Source organism: Antennarius striatus, chromosome 7 (genome assembly GCF_040054535.1).
Source record: "Antennarius striatus isolate MH-2024 chromosome 7, ASM4005453v1, whole genome shotgun sequence".
Taxonomy (NCBI): domain Eukaryota; kingdom Metazoa; phylum Chordata; class Actinopteri; order Lophiiformes; family Antennariidae; genus Antennarius; species Antennarius striatus.
This window is the reverse complement of record NC_090782.1, coordinates 9,237,870-9,255,971: the sequence shown is the minus strand read 5'-3', so window position 1 is coordinate 9,255,971 and position 18,102 is coordinate 9,237,870. Positions and strand designations below refer to the sequence as shown.

At 40.8% G+C, this 18,102-nt stretch overlaps 1 long non-coding RNA gene across 1 annotated transcript; it reads right to left on the bottom strand.

The window, feature by feature from the left end:
- Positions 1 to 10,887: 10,887 nt before the first annotated feature.
- Positions 10,888 to 12,896, bottom strand: LOC137599248 (uncharacterized). The gene is made up of 2 exons (XR_011036775.1): positions 11,937 to 12,896; positions 10,888 to 11,769 (listed from the first exon to the last, which is right to left on the bottom strand). It is a non-coding gene; the product is annotated as an uncharacterized lncRNA (long non-coding RNA).
- Between the last annotated feature and the right edge of the window lie 5,206 nt (positions 12,897 to 18,102).

Sequence of the window (18,102 nt, the reverse complement as noted above, 5' to 3'; positions counted from 1 at the left end):
ACTCCCCCAATAAACAAAAAAGAAAAAAAAAACACAGCACAAGTGTTCTGCAGGAGTCCTTTTACTCGTCTGTGCATCCTTTCTCCAGTACTGAGACCTTTACGAAGCCAAACAGTGGATAGTACACTACTTTTCCAGCCCAGTGGGCCTGGACACAGAGGACTTGTCTGCAGAGAGACGGGGGGCCGGGGATGGATGAGGCAGCCTACAGCACAGATGGTGACACCTTGCATACGTCAGAGTAAAACCACAGTGCGAGATGGGTCAGAGGTCACCAGAGTGGACAACAAGCTCCAAAGACTAGAGTGACTGCTTCAATGCTTCAAAACACAAACAGGCTTTACAGACTGTCAGTTAACAATTCAGGAAAAGATAGATTGAGGATATGAATCATCAGCAGGAGAACAGTAGTAACATTTAGTGGCCTTACATTTAGTATTTGTCACATTGTGTTGCATAAGCATCCTTGTTTTCCTTGCACATTGGTTTACATACTGTATACTACAGCAGTTGTGTTTTTTTATGTTACATGTTCAAAATGTTGTTCTCCTGTCAGTAGAAAAAGAGTTTTTGTAGTTACAAGATGTGTCCAGCAGTTGTTGTGTTGCTCATCACTTCCACTTTGTGTCATTACATCCATGAGGACAGTGTGTCCACAACCGTCCCTCAGCTCCGTCCCCTTCAGACATGAGTCCCTGAGTGTCACAGCTTGATTGTTCCTGTGTTAGATGAATGTGTGTTCACTATCAGCACATTGTCTTTGTGTTTATTTATCTGTAATTATGTTAACCACATTAGGTTACAACTAGCTGCATTGTCATCTTCCAGTGGTAAAGTTATTTTATGCATTATTTTACTTACGTATTTTAAAATATGTACATCATCAGAGAATAACATGTATGTGCATCTTTCACACAATAACTGTCCTAGACAATTACACAAGGATTTATAACGTTTTCTCTTTTGCACATTTGTGTTATTCTTTTTTCAGTTCCATTCCTGACTTTTGATTGGACAGGTATCTTACATAGTTTATAATGTGACCATAATACAGACAGTGAGCTGGTGATTTCTCTCAGATTCTGAATGTTTTTCTGCTTGTAAAAACAAATAACTTGACCTTCAATGACTCAATGCATGAATTACAACACATTCTGTGTTACGTATCAATTTTTTAAGCATAAAAACAAGCTTAAAGTTGTGTCTGGCAACGTGGCAGAAATCACAGTCATTGTTGGGAGATACTCACCATAGAGTTATTCAACGACTAAACAACACTAATTACATTAGTTGTAAACCTCTTTCTGTTTAGATGACCACTCACGACCTTTTACTGTAAGCTCAGAGACGTTGGAAGCGGCCAGATCATAGCTATCTTGCTTTATGGTGTTGTATACTGTTAATCTTAGAAGGTATATGAACTCAGTTTATGGACAAATGGACAAACTAAAAGTGTTTAATTCTCTTCAGTCACCCTAATTTCTGATTTGTTCAGATCTACGCCAATCAATTAAATTCTATTTACACTGTTTGAAGTCTTTGCCTCAAAAGGAGAGGCTTTTATTTGATGTTTCGAAAAATTATATTTTAAAACATGGCAATCCAAAGATTTCTACAAGGTACTTTATCATCGTGTATTTTCATTGATTGAAATCACTGAGCAGATTACATTAGTGTGTGTGCGCGCGCGTGTGTGTGTGTGTGTGTGTGTGTGTGTGTGTGTGTGTGTGTGTGTGTGTGTGTGTGTGTGTGTGTGTGTGTGTGTGTGTGTGTGATCACTTGTTTACACACAAACAATCCAAACATATTTTGACTTTGCTTTATCTAATAAAATTACATTGAACTTTTAGAACAGTATATCTTGTTCTCAAGGTATTGGCCTTGTCTGAGAAGTTGTGTATATTTCACTTTTTTTCTCTTTGCCATCTTAAAAAGATGAAATATTAACACACCTTCAGCTGTTTAAAGTTTTATGGTGTAAATCTATCAGGCAAAAAAGATCAGCTTTGAAATGCAGACCTTGGCAACATTAGTAATGTTATCTAAAATATAGGCATTCAGCCACATACAGAATGACGACAGAGAAAAATGATAATGGGCAGTAACTACAGGTGACCTTCCTCTCTGCAACACAATATTGAAATAGGTGAATACAGAAGTGTCCAGAGAAGAAAATTATCTCAGGAAACACAAACGAATCCATGGGAAGCTGCATTATTGAATGAAGAATATACACTCGTTTTCTCTCTTCTTGTGAATCTTGGAATCTTGTAACCCACCATCCCAAATGAAGTGAGACTGAAGTGGAGAAAACATGTAGCAACACTGCTAATTCACCAATTACTACCAATAACTGTTGCCTCCCAAGGAGAGGTTAAGAAGACAAGTCACTACCACCCTGGGTGTTGCTGACTGGCTCCCTGCCAAAATGTCATCCGTCTCAAGACCTAATCAAGTTATCATATCAACATATCTCCATCAGGGGCCCTGCAGCTGCATTGAAAAAAAAATGACACCCCGGGTGGGATGACAAATTTCAAGCAGCAGGACACTGGGTTAAGGAACTCTTCAGGCATCCATGAATGCTACCTGTAGGTTTTGGTCAAGCTCCCCTCTGGGACGACACTCTGTGCACTCCCTGCAGCTCCACCCGTGCAGCAGTGGACATTCTCTGGGAGTAAGGATGAGAACTGGGGAAATTTAAAAAGCACATTATTTAACACTGCACACAATAGTTCTCAGGCAACACAATGTGGCATCTAGCAGAGGTTGGAGGGGAGAGTGGCATCTGCAGACCCCCTGTGGTGGCGTGAGAGGACAGGGGTCAGGGTTTAAGAGGCACGGTGGCCTCGTCTAAGGGGAGAGTTAATGTACTGTTAATCTGAGGTCAGAGATGCCCCTTCACACTCATATATCACCACTGACAGCACCAATCAGAGATGACTAGCAGCATTAATCCTCCGTCATAAACTGCACACTAAAAAATGGCAAACTCTTTGAAAGTTTAACTTGAGCCAAAGTTAAGGAGAGAAAATTTTTTTTTTCATTAATAGAATTTACAATATTTAGAGGAGGACAGGAACTTCAGTATTGTATACCATAGAAGTCCACTGAGCAGAGCAGTATGTTTGTGTTTGATGTGCTGATGGAGGCATTGGAACAAACATTCCGTCGATGCACAGGTGTGTCAAGATAAGGCGGTAGGGGCAGAATCTGCCTCAGCAAATGTTTTACATGTTCTTTCACCATCCTGTCCCATATTTACAAACACATATGCATGAATGTCCTATGAACACCACCTTATGACTCAGTCCCACATCAACAAAGAGATTAACTGAGATGGCATCAAAAGTTATTTTTGTTTTTTAGTCCACGAGAAGTTTTTTATCCTGCAAAAAAGTGCAGAGATGAAGCTTTGTAGAATGCAGAGAGGAGCCTCTGACCTGCCTCGCTCGTTATTCCCTCTCCTGGGTCCGTTAATCAAATTAGTGATTCATCGAAAACTGAAGAGTGCACTGAATTAGTCTCTCCGCTCTGCTACCTCTCAATCTAAAGAGTCTCCTTAGTAGTGTGTTGACTGGTTTCCATTGTACGTCGCTGTGTCCCTGCCTGCTTGTGAGTTTGGAAGGGGGAGACAGGGCAAGGCAGGTATAGAACAACCCACAGGGGGGCCGACCTTTGACCCTGTTCTGGAGAGGGACTCGGTCTAGTCGGCAACACAATACTTCCATGCGTACAGCCCGCTGCGGCTGCCTGCTGCTAGCCATAATGAAATCTTTTGCTGGGGTCTCCCTGGGCAGAAAGACCCCCTGGAGCGTTGACGGCCATCCGGAGATCCCCGGTCACTTTTTCCCATCTCTACCTCCGGCTGTCACCTAGAAAAACAGGAAAAACTCAATAACATAGACGATACAAGGGGAACAATGGTCTTTAGAAGACATCTTAACCCGCAACAAACAGTGTCAACATCTGTGGGGAGTGGATAGAAACATAGACACTGTGTCCACCACAGACAGAAAAGGTCCTTTCCTTGTGGGCAGTCACACTGAAAAGACTACAGTGTTGTTTTGTTGTGTATGAGAGGGATTTGGTCTCCGTCTCCTTTCAGTTGTATTTGAACTACACTGTGGAGCCGGCGAAGCGATTTTGTCTCGCTGGAGAGCCGGGGCAAAAGATGAAGCAAAGCCTTGAGAGCAGGGCCTTTCTTCCCATGGCCTGCTCTTTGGAGGGGTGAAAAAGATTATTGTCGTACACATCAAGTAAAAAATGCATCAAAGTCGGCGGGGAGTGTGGCCCATATCGAGAGAGCGAAGGGTTGATGTTGCGAGGAGGGGATAAACATGGACACATGTGGCGTGTAACGCTTGTGTGTGTGTGTGTGCGGTGGCCACACACAAGCCGGGACGCGTGGGAGTGTATTGGATTCTCATGGACCGTCTGGGAAAGACACTGTCCTTCTCTATTTTTCAATCTCATTTGCTTTCAAGCGTGTGGTCTCCACTCATGTGAACACACTACCAGCATAAAGGACCTCTTCATCTCTATTTGATGTGAAAAGCGGTCATTCATGAGCTCCCACTCATCCCAATTTATCAGTTACCGCCAATTGGGCCTAACTGGGCCCTTGTGGGAATCCAGGTGCTTATCATTAATGCTGCTTCATTGTGGTTTGTGAGAATGCAGGAGGAACTATATGTCATGTTGCTGCATGTTCGCAAGAGCTTTGCCAAACCATGCTTCCCCTCTAAATCAAGACACACACACTCCCACACACGTAGATACAAATAAGACGACGCGCCAGCGGAGATGCTTCTGTAGAATCTGTCAGTAAGACTTAAGGTGAAATATATCACAACTATTCAAGTTGATACCATTGCTTAGCCTAATCTTCCTGATGTCTCACCAGTGATGTGTGCTTTTGGTCAGATTGTAATAATGTTGTGGTATCATTAACTGCTTTCAACTTTGCCAGTAGAAGTATGTATTTTCACATCTGAATTCAAATAGGTACAACATTCAGAATCCATCAAAAAAGGACTAATGACAAACAAAGGCCCTCTGTGCCACACTGTATCATTTGAAAGCCAATTCCTTCGGAATAACCACATCCTGAAAACTCACTGCCTCAACAAATGTAGAACCCTGGCAGGACTTCCTGTCAGACGTTTTAGACACAAATAGACACATTCATACTGATCAAAGTTCTGCGGGCATCTGAGCAGACAGAGAGCTTATGTTTGGTTCAGACACTCAGCATCTTCATGTCAGATGATCTTTTCTACATGAGTTCTGAAGAATCATTGCATATTTTTCAATGTAAGTATTCATTTAAGTTTTTACTCCCTGTTTCTGCCCTTAGAATAGATAATATGTTAAGAATAGTGTCTTGGGCTGTGGCTGAAATAATCTCACCGAATATAAGTAGTCCAAATAATCTTTTATCATAACGTATTTCACAGAGTGAAATCATTGTTATTTTTGTAAATGTACAGATTGAATAAAACCTGCTCAATATTAGTGAGAACACAAATCAATTTCTATACATCTTTTATAAATTAGTGTAAGATTTGCTCACTTGTTGTCTCCAATTTGAAGCATGATGGTATTAAATGAATATATTTTTATTATTTGAAATGAACCCTGATTTTTGACACATAAGGCTCACAACTTTCAGTACAGATTGTAAATGGTGCTAGTTTAAGCACTATAAGCTTGTATTTGTATGCTCTTTAACACTGTCTTCCCTGGTATTTCATGACGTTATTGACAGGAGTGAAAATGTTAATTTTTGACAATCTCAAGTTAAGCGTAAAACCCACAACCAGACAATTTCATAAGCGACTCAGATGAGGCTATATGTAGTTAGTACCTAACTTGAAAAACGGATAAATCACTTGCATTCAAACTAAAGAGGCAGCAGGAGCTCCAGGAGTCTCAACTTCCATGTATTGGGAAAGAAAATTGTTGTTTTAATTTTTATTTTTCATTGTTAATACTGTGTCAAGTCTGTCGACCACCAGGATGCTCTCAAAAGCCACACGCTGGAGCAGCATTATGCCAACATTGGTTTGTTCAGTGTAAACAGAAAAGTTACATTGAGCTGGATCTTTATTGTGGCATTGCACAATCTCTTAAAAAAAAAAAAAAAAGCATTTATGCACTCACAACCACAAAGACGGAGTTAAGGTGAGACATCCCATTTCCTGTTACAGGGGCGGTAAGAAGACAGACTCAAAAAAACTGAAAGACCTGTAAAAGAAAACAATTTGTTTGAGCAGAGAAGCACTTTCTTTGTGGATCAACAGGAAACCCCAGGAGGGAGTGAACGTCTGCGGTGAGCGTCTTTAGCTTCTCAGTGAACCAGTCTGTAATGTTCATTAGCAAACCTGGGGAGAGAGTGTAGCACATGAATGGAGGGTACACCTTTGTTCTGTAATCCTGTGCCAGCAGAGGTCCCACAGCATTAGATATGGATGACCTGAGATGAATGTTGGCCTCAGACGGTCCTATAATAGGGGGGATGAAGAGGAGAGGACAGGCTGCACCCTCCAAAACCGATAATCTCATGATCTTTCTTATTCGCCACCTCTCATACCTTATATCATTTCCCTCCTATCGTTTGTTAAGCCACTTATTGATGACCTGACCTGATGCACATTTAATCAGGATTCATTCCTCTGTATTTTGCTCAAGGAACATTAAGATATATTTTTGTATTTTTGCCAAGTTCAGAGAATTGAGACGTAACGACAGAGAGACGTGAACAATTCATATTTTTGTAACACAACAATTGACTTCCACTTATCTGATCCAGACACCTAACATGTGGACGTCCTGCACCAGACCATGTGTTAAACACTGCATTGTAAAAAAAACATGATCAGTGGTCATGCTAATGCAAAACACCCAGGTTTAGGAACAAAAGAGGAAATACAGCCCAGTAAAAGGTCACTCACATAACAACACAGATTTGGTGTCGGTGATGACTGTAAAAACTGGACAGTAAAAGTTTGTCTTCCATTGGGAAGTGAAACTATAAAAGCGGCAGTTGTTTCTGGGTGTATTTTATATGCCACAACAAATGGTAATGCCTGAACATGAGAAGCCTCCCAATCCCTCATTCCTTCCCTCTCTTCCCTCCCTTCGAGGCAAGCAGCTCGCAGTTTAATGTGTGTTCACACGGGCTGAAAATACACACTGTGTCAGACTGTGTTCCAAACCACAAAGAGCCCTCCTGTTAGGGCCGACCTTAATGAGGCAGGCGGAGTGTGTGTGCATGTGCTGCTAACACCTGGACCAACTGCTAGCTATAAAGCACTAGTGCTGTCAGGGACTATCAAAGCACCTTGCAGGCGGCCATCTTTCTTACTTCCCCTAAAACTCCAGCGATGCCTCTAAAATGACTTAACGGCATCCACCATTAATTGGCCCCTTACCTCCAACAAGCTTTAAGTGGGGTGCATGTTTGTACCAAGGCATGCTAATTCACAACCGCAGAATGGGCTCACACACATTAAACCACACACACACACACACACACACACACACACACACACACACGCACACACACACACACACACACACACACACACACACACACACACACACACACACACACACACACACACACACACACACCCTCAGGTGAGTTAAAAACACTGAGTTTCTTTTTTTGGTTTTGGTTTTCCCACATCTGAAATGTGTGTGTGTGTGTGTGTGTGTGTGTGAACTAACTTATATTACCTTAGGGTGATTTCAGACCTGGATTAGACCAACGTTGTGGGGCCCAAAGACCTTAGGCACCCCAAAATGGTGGGCCCCACAAGGTTTTTCATTGCAAAAGGCTCAGGGGACACTCCTGATATGCCCCCTGCCTTTTTTTTGACATGTCCCATAAGGTAGCAAAAGTTGGGTACAGGTGTGTGTGCATTTTCACCCTGGTGGTAGGAAATGGTACTGCATCGCACACACACTCCAGGAAGTGTGTATCCCAACTTCCTGCAAGAGCAGGAAAAGCAGGAAGTGCTGCTGAGCTGCATATATGGACATATTTTTTCAATGCCATTGTGTTTAATCCAACTCTACAGCAAATGTTAATGTTAGATAATGTTAGCTAATGCTAACGGTAGCTAATGCCAACATTAATGCTAACGCTAGCTAACGAGCGTTAGCTAGCGCTAGCGTTAGCGTTAAATAACGTTAGCTAGCGTTAGCTAGCGTTAGCGTTAGCTAGAAATAGCTAACATTAGTATTAGCTTTTATTGCTAACTGCTGGTCATAATGATGATAGTTAAATGACATAAAAATAAACAGATGGATGGATATTTCAGTAGAAATGTAGAGATGGATGGGTGGAAAGATGGATGGACATTTCAATGGAACGCTCATGCAAATGTTTTAACCACAATACATGGATCTCTTGTTTGTGCTTTATGTTAGCTAGCTACAAGCTAGTGTTAGCACTCTATTGTTAACTGCTGGTCTTGATGATCATTGGATGGATGGATGAATGGATGGATGGATTGATAGATGGATGGATGATAGATAAACAGAAGATGGATGAATGGATGGATGACATTTGTACATTGATAGTTTTTCTATGCCATTGTGTTTAATCCAACTCTGAAGCAAATGTTAATGTTAGCTAATGTTAACTAACGTTAGCTAGCGTTAGCATTAGCTTGTATTGCTAACTGCTGGTCATGATGATGATTGTTAAATGACAATGATAGACAGATGGATGGATTGATGGATGGATATTTCAATAAACCTCTGCAGCACATGTTTAACCACAACTTCAAATGGATCTATTGCCTGTGCTTCAGAGCTTTTTAGCTAGCTACAAGCTAAGGTTGGCCCGCTTTCTTTTGTTAACTGCCGGGCATGATGATCATGATTTTTAAAACACATACATGGATGGATGAATGGATTATAGATAAATGGGCAGATGATAGATAGATGGGTGGATAGCTGGTTGAATGTTTCATTAGAACTCTCATGAAAAGGTTTTCATTTTAATTTAAAAAAAAAAGTTTTTATTAAGTGTATTAATCCCCAAAGGGAAATTAAGACTCCACTCTACACACAGGTTAGTAGTTACATGCATCTAAATAGTGTGTACAGGCCTGTAACACACACAAGGGGCCTTTGGGCATGCAGGTGAGAGGGAGGTAGAGTGGCGGGCAGCTCCGTCGTGGTGCGCATCCAATGCGCAACTTCTAAGATGATGGCGCCTTGCTCAAAGGCACCTCAGCAGTGCTCCAGACGTGAGCTAACACCTCCCACCATCAGCTCACACTTTGGGTGTTTTTGGGCACGAGCGGGAATCTGAACCCCCATCTCAGAACATTGGACGACCCGCTCTACCGCTTGCTTTACCACTGAGCAACTGCTGCCCCAAAACCACAATACATGGATCTCTTGCTTATGCTTTAGAGCAGCGGTCCCCAACCTTTTTTGCGCCACTGACCGGTTTCATCTAAGACAATATTTTCACAGACCGGTCTTCATTTGCTCGATAATTGTTAATGTTGCCAGGACAACTGTTGTCTAATAATAAATCCTCCGCAGTGGTTTTATATAAAATGCAGACATTGTTGAAACAGACACAGACCAATGGATGGATAGATGGATAGATAGATGATAAATAAACAAAAATGTTGAAATGCTAGTTTCACCGAGCCTTTGTATGCTATTGAGGGTCATTAGCATGAGACACATCACCTGGGTTAATCTGCTGAGACAATCTTTTTTGGAGTTTCGAAAGGACCTGATTGTAAATAGGCGCACAGCCTATCTGTGAACCGCGCGCAGCCTATCTGTCTCCCTAAAGTGGTGTTACAGAAAGCCAGTCGGGCAACGCGAGAGGGGACATGGGGAGAAAGACAAACGCTGCAGGTACATTAATGGTTAGAAGTTATAATTTTGCTGTTTCAATATTTAAAACTTTCTTAACTTGTTAAACTAGTGTCAACTTATAAGAGCTCACAACCAGCGCCAGAAAATGAAAGTTATTAAAGGACAGTAAAGTTAATTTTAAATGACATATATGTTATTTATCATAATGAAAAATAGAAGAAAAAATAAATTTTAAATGTGTAGCATCATCAGTTTGGTCAAAAAAGCTTAAAATCTGCACCGCAGCAGCTTCCGCATTCAGTGGTCACGTGGGCGTCACTGGGGCCGAACATAGCTTAGCGGCCATAAGAAACAATACAATCCACGTCGCGGTTAACTCCAAAAATATCATGATTACCTGCGCAGTGAACAGTTGTGTCAACAGAACAGCAAAAAGACGCGAAGACAAGGACCTGTCGTTCTTTAGAATACCTTCTGGGAAGGTATCGCGCTAAAAATGCTAATGCGCTAGCCCATCAATGAGATTGTACATATTTTGATAGCATTGAGCTAACTGCATTTATTACTATTGGACTGTGTGGAATGAATAACAACTCTAGTTGTTATTCATTCCACAGTGAATTTATTCGAAAGTCGCGTCTGTTGTGTCAAGTCTGTTGACACAACCGTTCACCATGCAGGTAACCATGATATTTTTGGAGTTAATCGCGACGTGGATTGCATTGTTTCTTATGGCTGCTAAGCTATGTTTGGCCCCAGTGACGTATGACGCCCACGTGACCACTGAATGCGGAAGCTGCTGCAGTGCAGATTTTAAGCTTTTTTTGACCAAACGGATGATGATACAGATATAAAAAATGTTCTTCTATTTTTCATAATGATGAATAACATATATGTCACTTAAAATTAACTTTACTGTCCCTTTAAGTGATGGGAATTCCAGCTCTTTTTTTGTTGCTTTCATCAATATATTATACCAATAATATAAAATTATAATGTAAAATTATGTACAAATGAATTAATAATGTAAAAATCTCGTTATACTTTTTATTTATATATGTTTATTATATAAGTATGCCTTTATTTTTTTCACTCTACAGTGCACTTTAAATGAATTTAAACTTAAAACTTATTTTATATAAAACAAATCGACAGTCAAACAACACAGAATCCCTTAAAAACTCGTAACACAACAAAATATAAATGAAAATATGTAAAACAAAAGAAAAAGATCAGCATCCAAATAATGTGTTTAGTGAAGATTGGCATTCAGAAACACCATGTGTGTCCGCTTTGAGGGACTGATTCGGCTTCTTCTGTCAGTCATGATCTGCCTGGTTTTGGAGAAAATTCTCTGGGAGGGAAATGACGTTGCACCAATGCACAGTCTCCATGTCATCACGTGTGTGAGGTGTGGGCAAAGTGAAGCCTTGTTTTCCCACCAGTTTAGTGGATCTGCACGTAACTGGCAAAGGGGCTCCTCAAGGTAGGGTCTCACTTCCAGTATTGCATCTGCTGAAGGCTTCCTTCTTGTAGTGTCTTCACTTGCTCTTTCTTCAAAGAATCTCCAAACAGCAGATGCTTGTGGCCCCTCTTGCTCATCCTCTGCTCCATCTTGGCCCCCTGGAAGTGGAGCTGGCTGGTTGAACCTTGCTGCTGCTGCAGTTATTCTCTGAATAGCTTCATCAACTGCTTTAGTGTCATTGAAGGTCAGCTTCTTGAATCTTGGATAAAGAATGTTGGTTTCTGACAGAACAGTGTTATATTCCATTCTATGGAACTTTCTGTCCATGGATGCACAGGGAGCCTCTACTAGCTCTTTCACATGCTGTGGTTACGCTGGTCTGGTTCTGAGCTGTCACTCTCTGCAGAACCCTGCGCAGGATTAACATTTTGGAGGCTGTAACATAGCTGAAAAAGAATAAACAATGGGTGTTAATATTACGCTTTGTTTTATGTGCAGGTGTATTAAAATTATTTCATGTATACTCAGCCTTTTATTCCAGTAATGCAACAACAATTACTACTACTAATAATAATAATACTAATAATAATGTAACAACATTTGTATACTGCACCTGTCTGCACTGATCTCCACAGCGACCTCCTCAAATTGCTCCAGAACAGTGCATGCCTCCTGCAGTCCCTCCCATTCCTCTTGGCTCGGAGGATCGACCGGTACATTGATAACAGCTAGGTTAGAGATGACTGCATCCTTGGACTCCAGAATCCGTTTTATCATATGAAAGGTGGAGTTCCACCTTATCATACAATCTTCTCTGAGCTTCAGCTCAGGCATGTCCATCTGTCGTTGTGTTATTTTGAGCCTGTGTGTGGCTGTTGTGCTCCTGTGGAAATATTCCACTATTGACTTTCTCCACAGCAGGCTTCATCACCTTCAGAGCATCTCTCACAATCAGGTTAATTGTGTGTGCAAGACATTTCATAATTGTGCTGGGTTCATTTCAGGGTTTTAACTGCTTTGGTTATGTTCGCTGCATTGTCAATAACACAACCACCTACTTTGTTTATAACATTCCACTCTTTTGCCACTCTGAGCAGTTCCCCTGCTAAGTTCTCAGATGTGTGTCTGTCACTGAACTCAAAACAATTCAGAAGGCAGGACACCATTTTATCGTCTTCAATAAAATGACAGGTAACTGACGAGAAGGATGTGGGGGTTCAGGATGTCCAGCTGTTGGTTGTTAGAGAGGGCTTTATTAACCCTCTCTTGCAGGGATGATTTTTTTGAGAGAGGGTTTTCATGCTTGGAATGTTGTACACGTGATCTCTTCTTGGTGTATTCTATTGATTAGTCATGCGCTACAATTTTGTAATGTCCTAGAATTCAAATTCTTTATTTGGGGGCCTTTAGCAGGTATGAGATTAAAATGTGATTAATTAGATTAATTACAAATCCTGGTATTAATGAGATTATTTTTGTAATCGCCTGACAGCACTACTTTTTACCGTGTTTAGGAATATCCTTGTCCCTCCCTGTTGCTCCTCTGTCTGGCCTCCCCTGACTCTGCTGTCCTGACCTGCGGTGTGGAGCTGCCGCCGCCCCTCCCCCACCCCCGCTCCCCCCCTCCGCTGTGAGAGACTGGCGGTCACTTCTGAGTGTGAGCTGACGGCGGGAGATGTCACTGAATGCAGGAAGGCCCCTTGTGTGTCTGAGTGTTACGGGCCTGTATGCATAACACCAGAACTAATAGTGGGGTCTATACTGTGCTACTAATAATTTTCCTACAGGGATTAATAAAGTATATAAATTTACTTTATTAATCCTGGGCAGAAATTATCTACTATCTGCTGTCATACAATCACAGAATTTACAATATTACACAGACCACAAGACCGCGTTTAACTTGTGAGCATACATTCAGAGGTCATGTAGCTGTTGGGCTACCAGACCTGGTTTCCCTCCTGAACTCCTTCATGTATTCAAGGCGTCAGTGTGGCTGCAGGGAGCCGGTCCGCTGTCACGTGATCAGTGTGGCTGCAGGGAGCCAGTCCGCTGTCACGTGATCAGTGTGGCTGCAGGGAGCCAGTCCGCTGTCATGTGATCAGTGTGGCTGCAGGGAGACAGTCCCCTGACACGTGACAGGCACGTGACGCTCAGACGCGCGCGACTGCCGGCGCTGCCAGTCAACTCATCAGACGTCCGCATCTCATTAGAGTCACGGAGAGAAGTTGGATGAAGAGCAGCGGACACGGAAGTTCTGTTTCTGTTGTGGCTGAAAGCACATTCCTGTGGTGAAATCCGAGGTAAGTGTGTTAATACGTCACGAATCTAACATGGCTTTAACAGAAAGTTGTCAGACAGGCGATGCGTCACTGCACGGTTTTTGACAGCAAGAATAATAACCAGTACTGATGCTAGTTTTTGTGCGCGATGAGTGTATGTACCCGTGTGCGTAAATCACGTTTTAAAAGTTTTTGTGTGTGGTATTTGGTCGTATATGTGTGTAATTACACATTATTTTTGACTGATAGCCAGAATAATACAAATATTAATGCTATTTTTATATATTTAACCTGCGTGCACGTGTCGTGCACGTATATGCTAGCATGCATGTAACGCTCGTTTTGGAAGGCGTGTCAACGTAGTTCATACTCATCCAGAGTCTGAGGCTGATGGTCAGGTGACTGATCCTACTGGATACATCTGTAGTTTCTTGGAGATATGCAGAAAGTGATTGTAGTAATTTAATTTACTGACTTGAGGCCGTATGCAATGTTAGTGATGCATTCAGGGTGTTTGGATACTGTCCATTTGTGTGTGATACAGCCCATCATACAAACTGCAGAAATGTAAATTTGAGTTTGTGGTGATTTCAGAATGGTTGATTCAGCAACCCTTCTACATGCATGTTTTTACCCCAAAGGAGCACTTCTCAACTTACGAATGCTTTTTGAATGACATCATTTGATTATATATATAGCTGACTTTTCTCTAACTGTACTTTGAGTTACAGTGCAGTTTTGGGAAAAAATAAAATATTCATTTTGCTTTAAATTGTGGTTTTGGGTGAATACAGATGCTCTGGTGACAACAATAGAATTTGTAGATGATGTGGCATTTTGCTTGTGAGAAGCATTGAGGTGGAAATTCCTATAAAAGTATATTGATCTTTGCTTGACAAAATGGATATGAGCAATCAACAAGAACATGTATTGCCTTCTCTTTTGGGGGATAAGTAGAAATGTTTATCAGGGAATGGACTATATCTGGTTATGGGTTGAGTGAATCCAGTTCTGAATATTGATCTATTGAAGCTGGAATGTGTTTACATTTGTGTCTCCCTGTGTGTGCACCTTGACAAAACAGATATTTAACCATTATAAAGGACAGTGCCTGTAAAGTTCTTTTGATGAGGGCCAGGTATACTTTGGTATACCTGTAACATAATAAAAATTGGGACAAACTGAAAAAAATGTAATACATAACTGGCCTAGCAGCATCAAATGTTCAGGGTGTGCCATGTGGAGCAAACAAATGTTTGGTGAGGTGCTGACCATGTGGAGCAACCTACTGAAATAATTAGGACTTAAATTGGATGTTGTAGTGTACGCGTTGTAATACAAGGTCATGTTGATATAAAAAATGTTCAAATGAATTAGAATACACTAAACTAATAGTAATGAATGTAGGAGATTGGAAAAAATTGTGGTAAGGACAGGCTGGCTCTATCACAGTACCTTAAAATTTGTGCAACTTCCAAGTATACATCAACATGACTATTCCAGATGATTATGAACTATGATTATGAATATGTCTTTAAATCAGTTATTAGTTTGGAAGGATGTTGTTTGTGTTGTTGGATACATTTGAAACAATTTAACAATATTTTCACAGAGGCCTAATGTCAACAAGGAGAACCAGGATTAGGGCCTGCAGATGATGCAAAATCATACATTCTGTCTGCGAGGGACAAACCAGCATTTATTGAATGACATATTGACGCCAATAAAGGTACAGGGCATTATTTGGGTGCACAATACACTGTTATAAAGTTGATATTTAGGATGCATAGCAAAAACATATCTTTGGGAACAAACTTCATTTCAACTGCTAATTATTCAATGTAAAATAATTAAGTTCTTTACCTTACAGTCATATTTCTAGTTCTGTCTACACTCACCTCTATGCATTTACACACTCATGTGTCCCTGGTCTTGTCCTTGTGGGGTCTTGAAATCCTGGACACACAGTTTTCTCTTTTGTTGCAGCCAGTTAACTTTACACACTCCGTTTCTAGTCTTATCCTTGTGGGGCCCTTCCGTCTGTAACTTATAATATATTACTTTATAAACAATTGGCAACACCTGTCAACAACCAAGTCAAGTCATTACTGTCATAAAATAGCACTTTATTAAGTATTAGAGGTTTGACATGGCTATGTTGAATGTAACCCATGTTACTCCTTCATTTGTTGTTTTATTTCCTTGTTCCACTAGTATAGACTGAACAATGCTGTTATTTTTGAGTTTACATGTCATTTCAGAAGCTGCTTTCACTTGAACTAGTGCTTTTAAGACAGAAATATCTACAAATAGCAGGTTTTATGTTTACCAGCTTGCAAACGATTGTTTTGATCTGAATTCACAGGTGATAAACAAGCAGCCTCCCATTCCAACATCCGCACCAGAGATGGTACCCTTGGATCTACAATCTCAGACTGATTACATCAGCGCCTGTGACAGCATACAGGTAAAGTAGCAATGCTGAAGCCATCATTCCCAGTTATTTTAACTTGTACATTAACCAGAATAAGAAGGGCTAGTGCTGCTTGTGTTTCACTAATGGTTACTGCCTGGATTTGTGTCCTATTTGAAGTAACAGACTTGACCTTAGTCATATTTCTAGTTCTGTCTACATTCACCTCTATGCATTTACACACTCATGTGTCCCTGGTCTTGTCCTTGTGGGGTCTTGAAATCCTGGACACACAGTTTTCTCTTTTGTTGCAGCCAGTTAACTTTACACACTCCGTTTCTAGTCTTATCCTTGTGGGGCCCTTCCGTCTGTAACTTATAATATATTACTTTATAAACAATTGGCAACACCTGTCAACAACCAAGTCAAGTCATTACTGTCATAAAATAGCACTTTATTAAGTATTAGAGGTTTGACATGGCTATGTTGAATGTAACCCATGTTACTCTTTCATTTGTTGTTTTATTTCCTTGTTCCTCTAGCATAGACTGAACAATGCTGTTATTTTTGAGTTCACATGTCATTTCAGAAGCTGCTTTCACTCGAACTAGTGCTTTTAACACAGAAATATCTACAAATAGCAGGTTTTATCTTTACCAGCTTGCAAACGATTGTTTTGATCTGAATTCACAGGTGATAAACAAGCAGCCTCCCATTCCACCAGCCGCACCTGAAATTGGTACCCTTGGATCTACAATCTCAGACTGATTACATCAGCGCCTGTGACAACAAACAGGTAAAGTAGCAATGCAGAAGCCATCATTCCCAGTTATTTTAACTTGTACATTAACCAGAATAAGAAGGGCTAGTGCTGCTTGTGTTTCACTAATGGTTACTGTCTGGATTTGTGTCCTATTTGATGTAACAGACTTGACCTTAGTCATATTTCTAGTTCTGTCTACATTCACCTCTATGCATTTACACACTCATGTGTCCCTGGTCTTGTCCTTGTGGGGTCTTGAAATCCTGGTCACACAGTTTTCTCTTTTGTTGCAGCCAGTTAACTTTACACACTCCGTTTCTAGTCTTATCCTTGTGGGGCCCTTCCGTCTGTAACTTATAATATATTACTTTATAAACAATTGGCAACACCTGTCAACAACCAAGTGAAGTCATTACTGTCATAAAATAGCACTTTATTAAGTATTAGAGATTTGACATGGCTATGTTGAATGTAACCCATGTTACTCCTTCATTTGTTGTTTTATTTCCTTGTTCCACTAGTATAGACTGAACAATGCTGTTATTTTTGAGTTTACATGTCATTTCAGAAGCTGCTTTCACTTGAACTAGTGCTTTTAAGACAGAAATATCTACAAATAGCAGGTTTTATGTTTACCAGCTTGCAAACGATTGTTTTGATCTGAATTCACAGGTGATAAACAAGCAGCCTCCCATTCCAACATCCGCACCAGAGATGGTACCCTTGGATCTACAATCTCAGACTGATTACATCAGCGCCTGTGACAGCATACAGGTAAAGTAGCAATGCTGAAGCCATCATTCCCAGTTATTTTAACTTGTACATTAACCAGAATAAGAAGGGCTAGTGCTGCTTGTGTTTCACTAATGGTTACTGCCTGGATTTGTGTCCTATTTGAAGTAACAGACTTGACCTTAGTCATATTTCTAGTTCTGTCTACATTCACCTCTATGCATTTACACACTCATGTGTCCCTGGTCTTGTCCTTGTGGGGTCTTGAAATCCTGGACACACAGTTTTCTCTTTTGTTGCAGCCAGTTAACTTTACACACTCCGTTTCTAGTCTTATCCTTGTGGGGCCCTTCCGTCTGTAACTTATAATATATTACTTTATAAACAATTGGCAACACCTGTCAACAACCAAGTCAAGTCATTACTGTCATAAAATAGCACTTTATTAAGTATTAGAGGTTTGACATGGCTATGTTGAATGTAACCCATGTTACTCTTTCATTTGTTGTTTTATTTCCTTGTTCCTCTAGCATAGACTGAACAATGCTGTTATTTTTGAGTTCACATGTAATTTCAGAAGCTGCTTTCA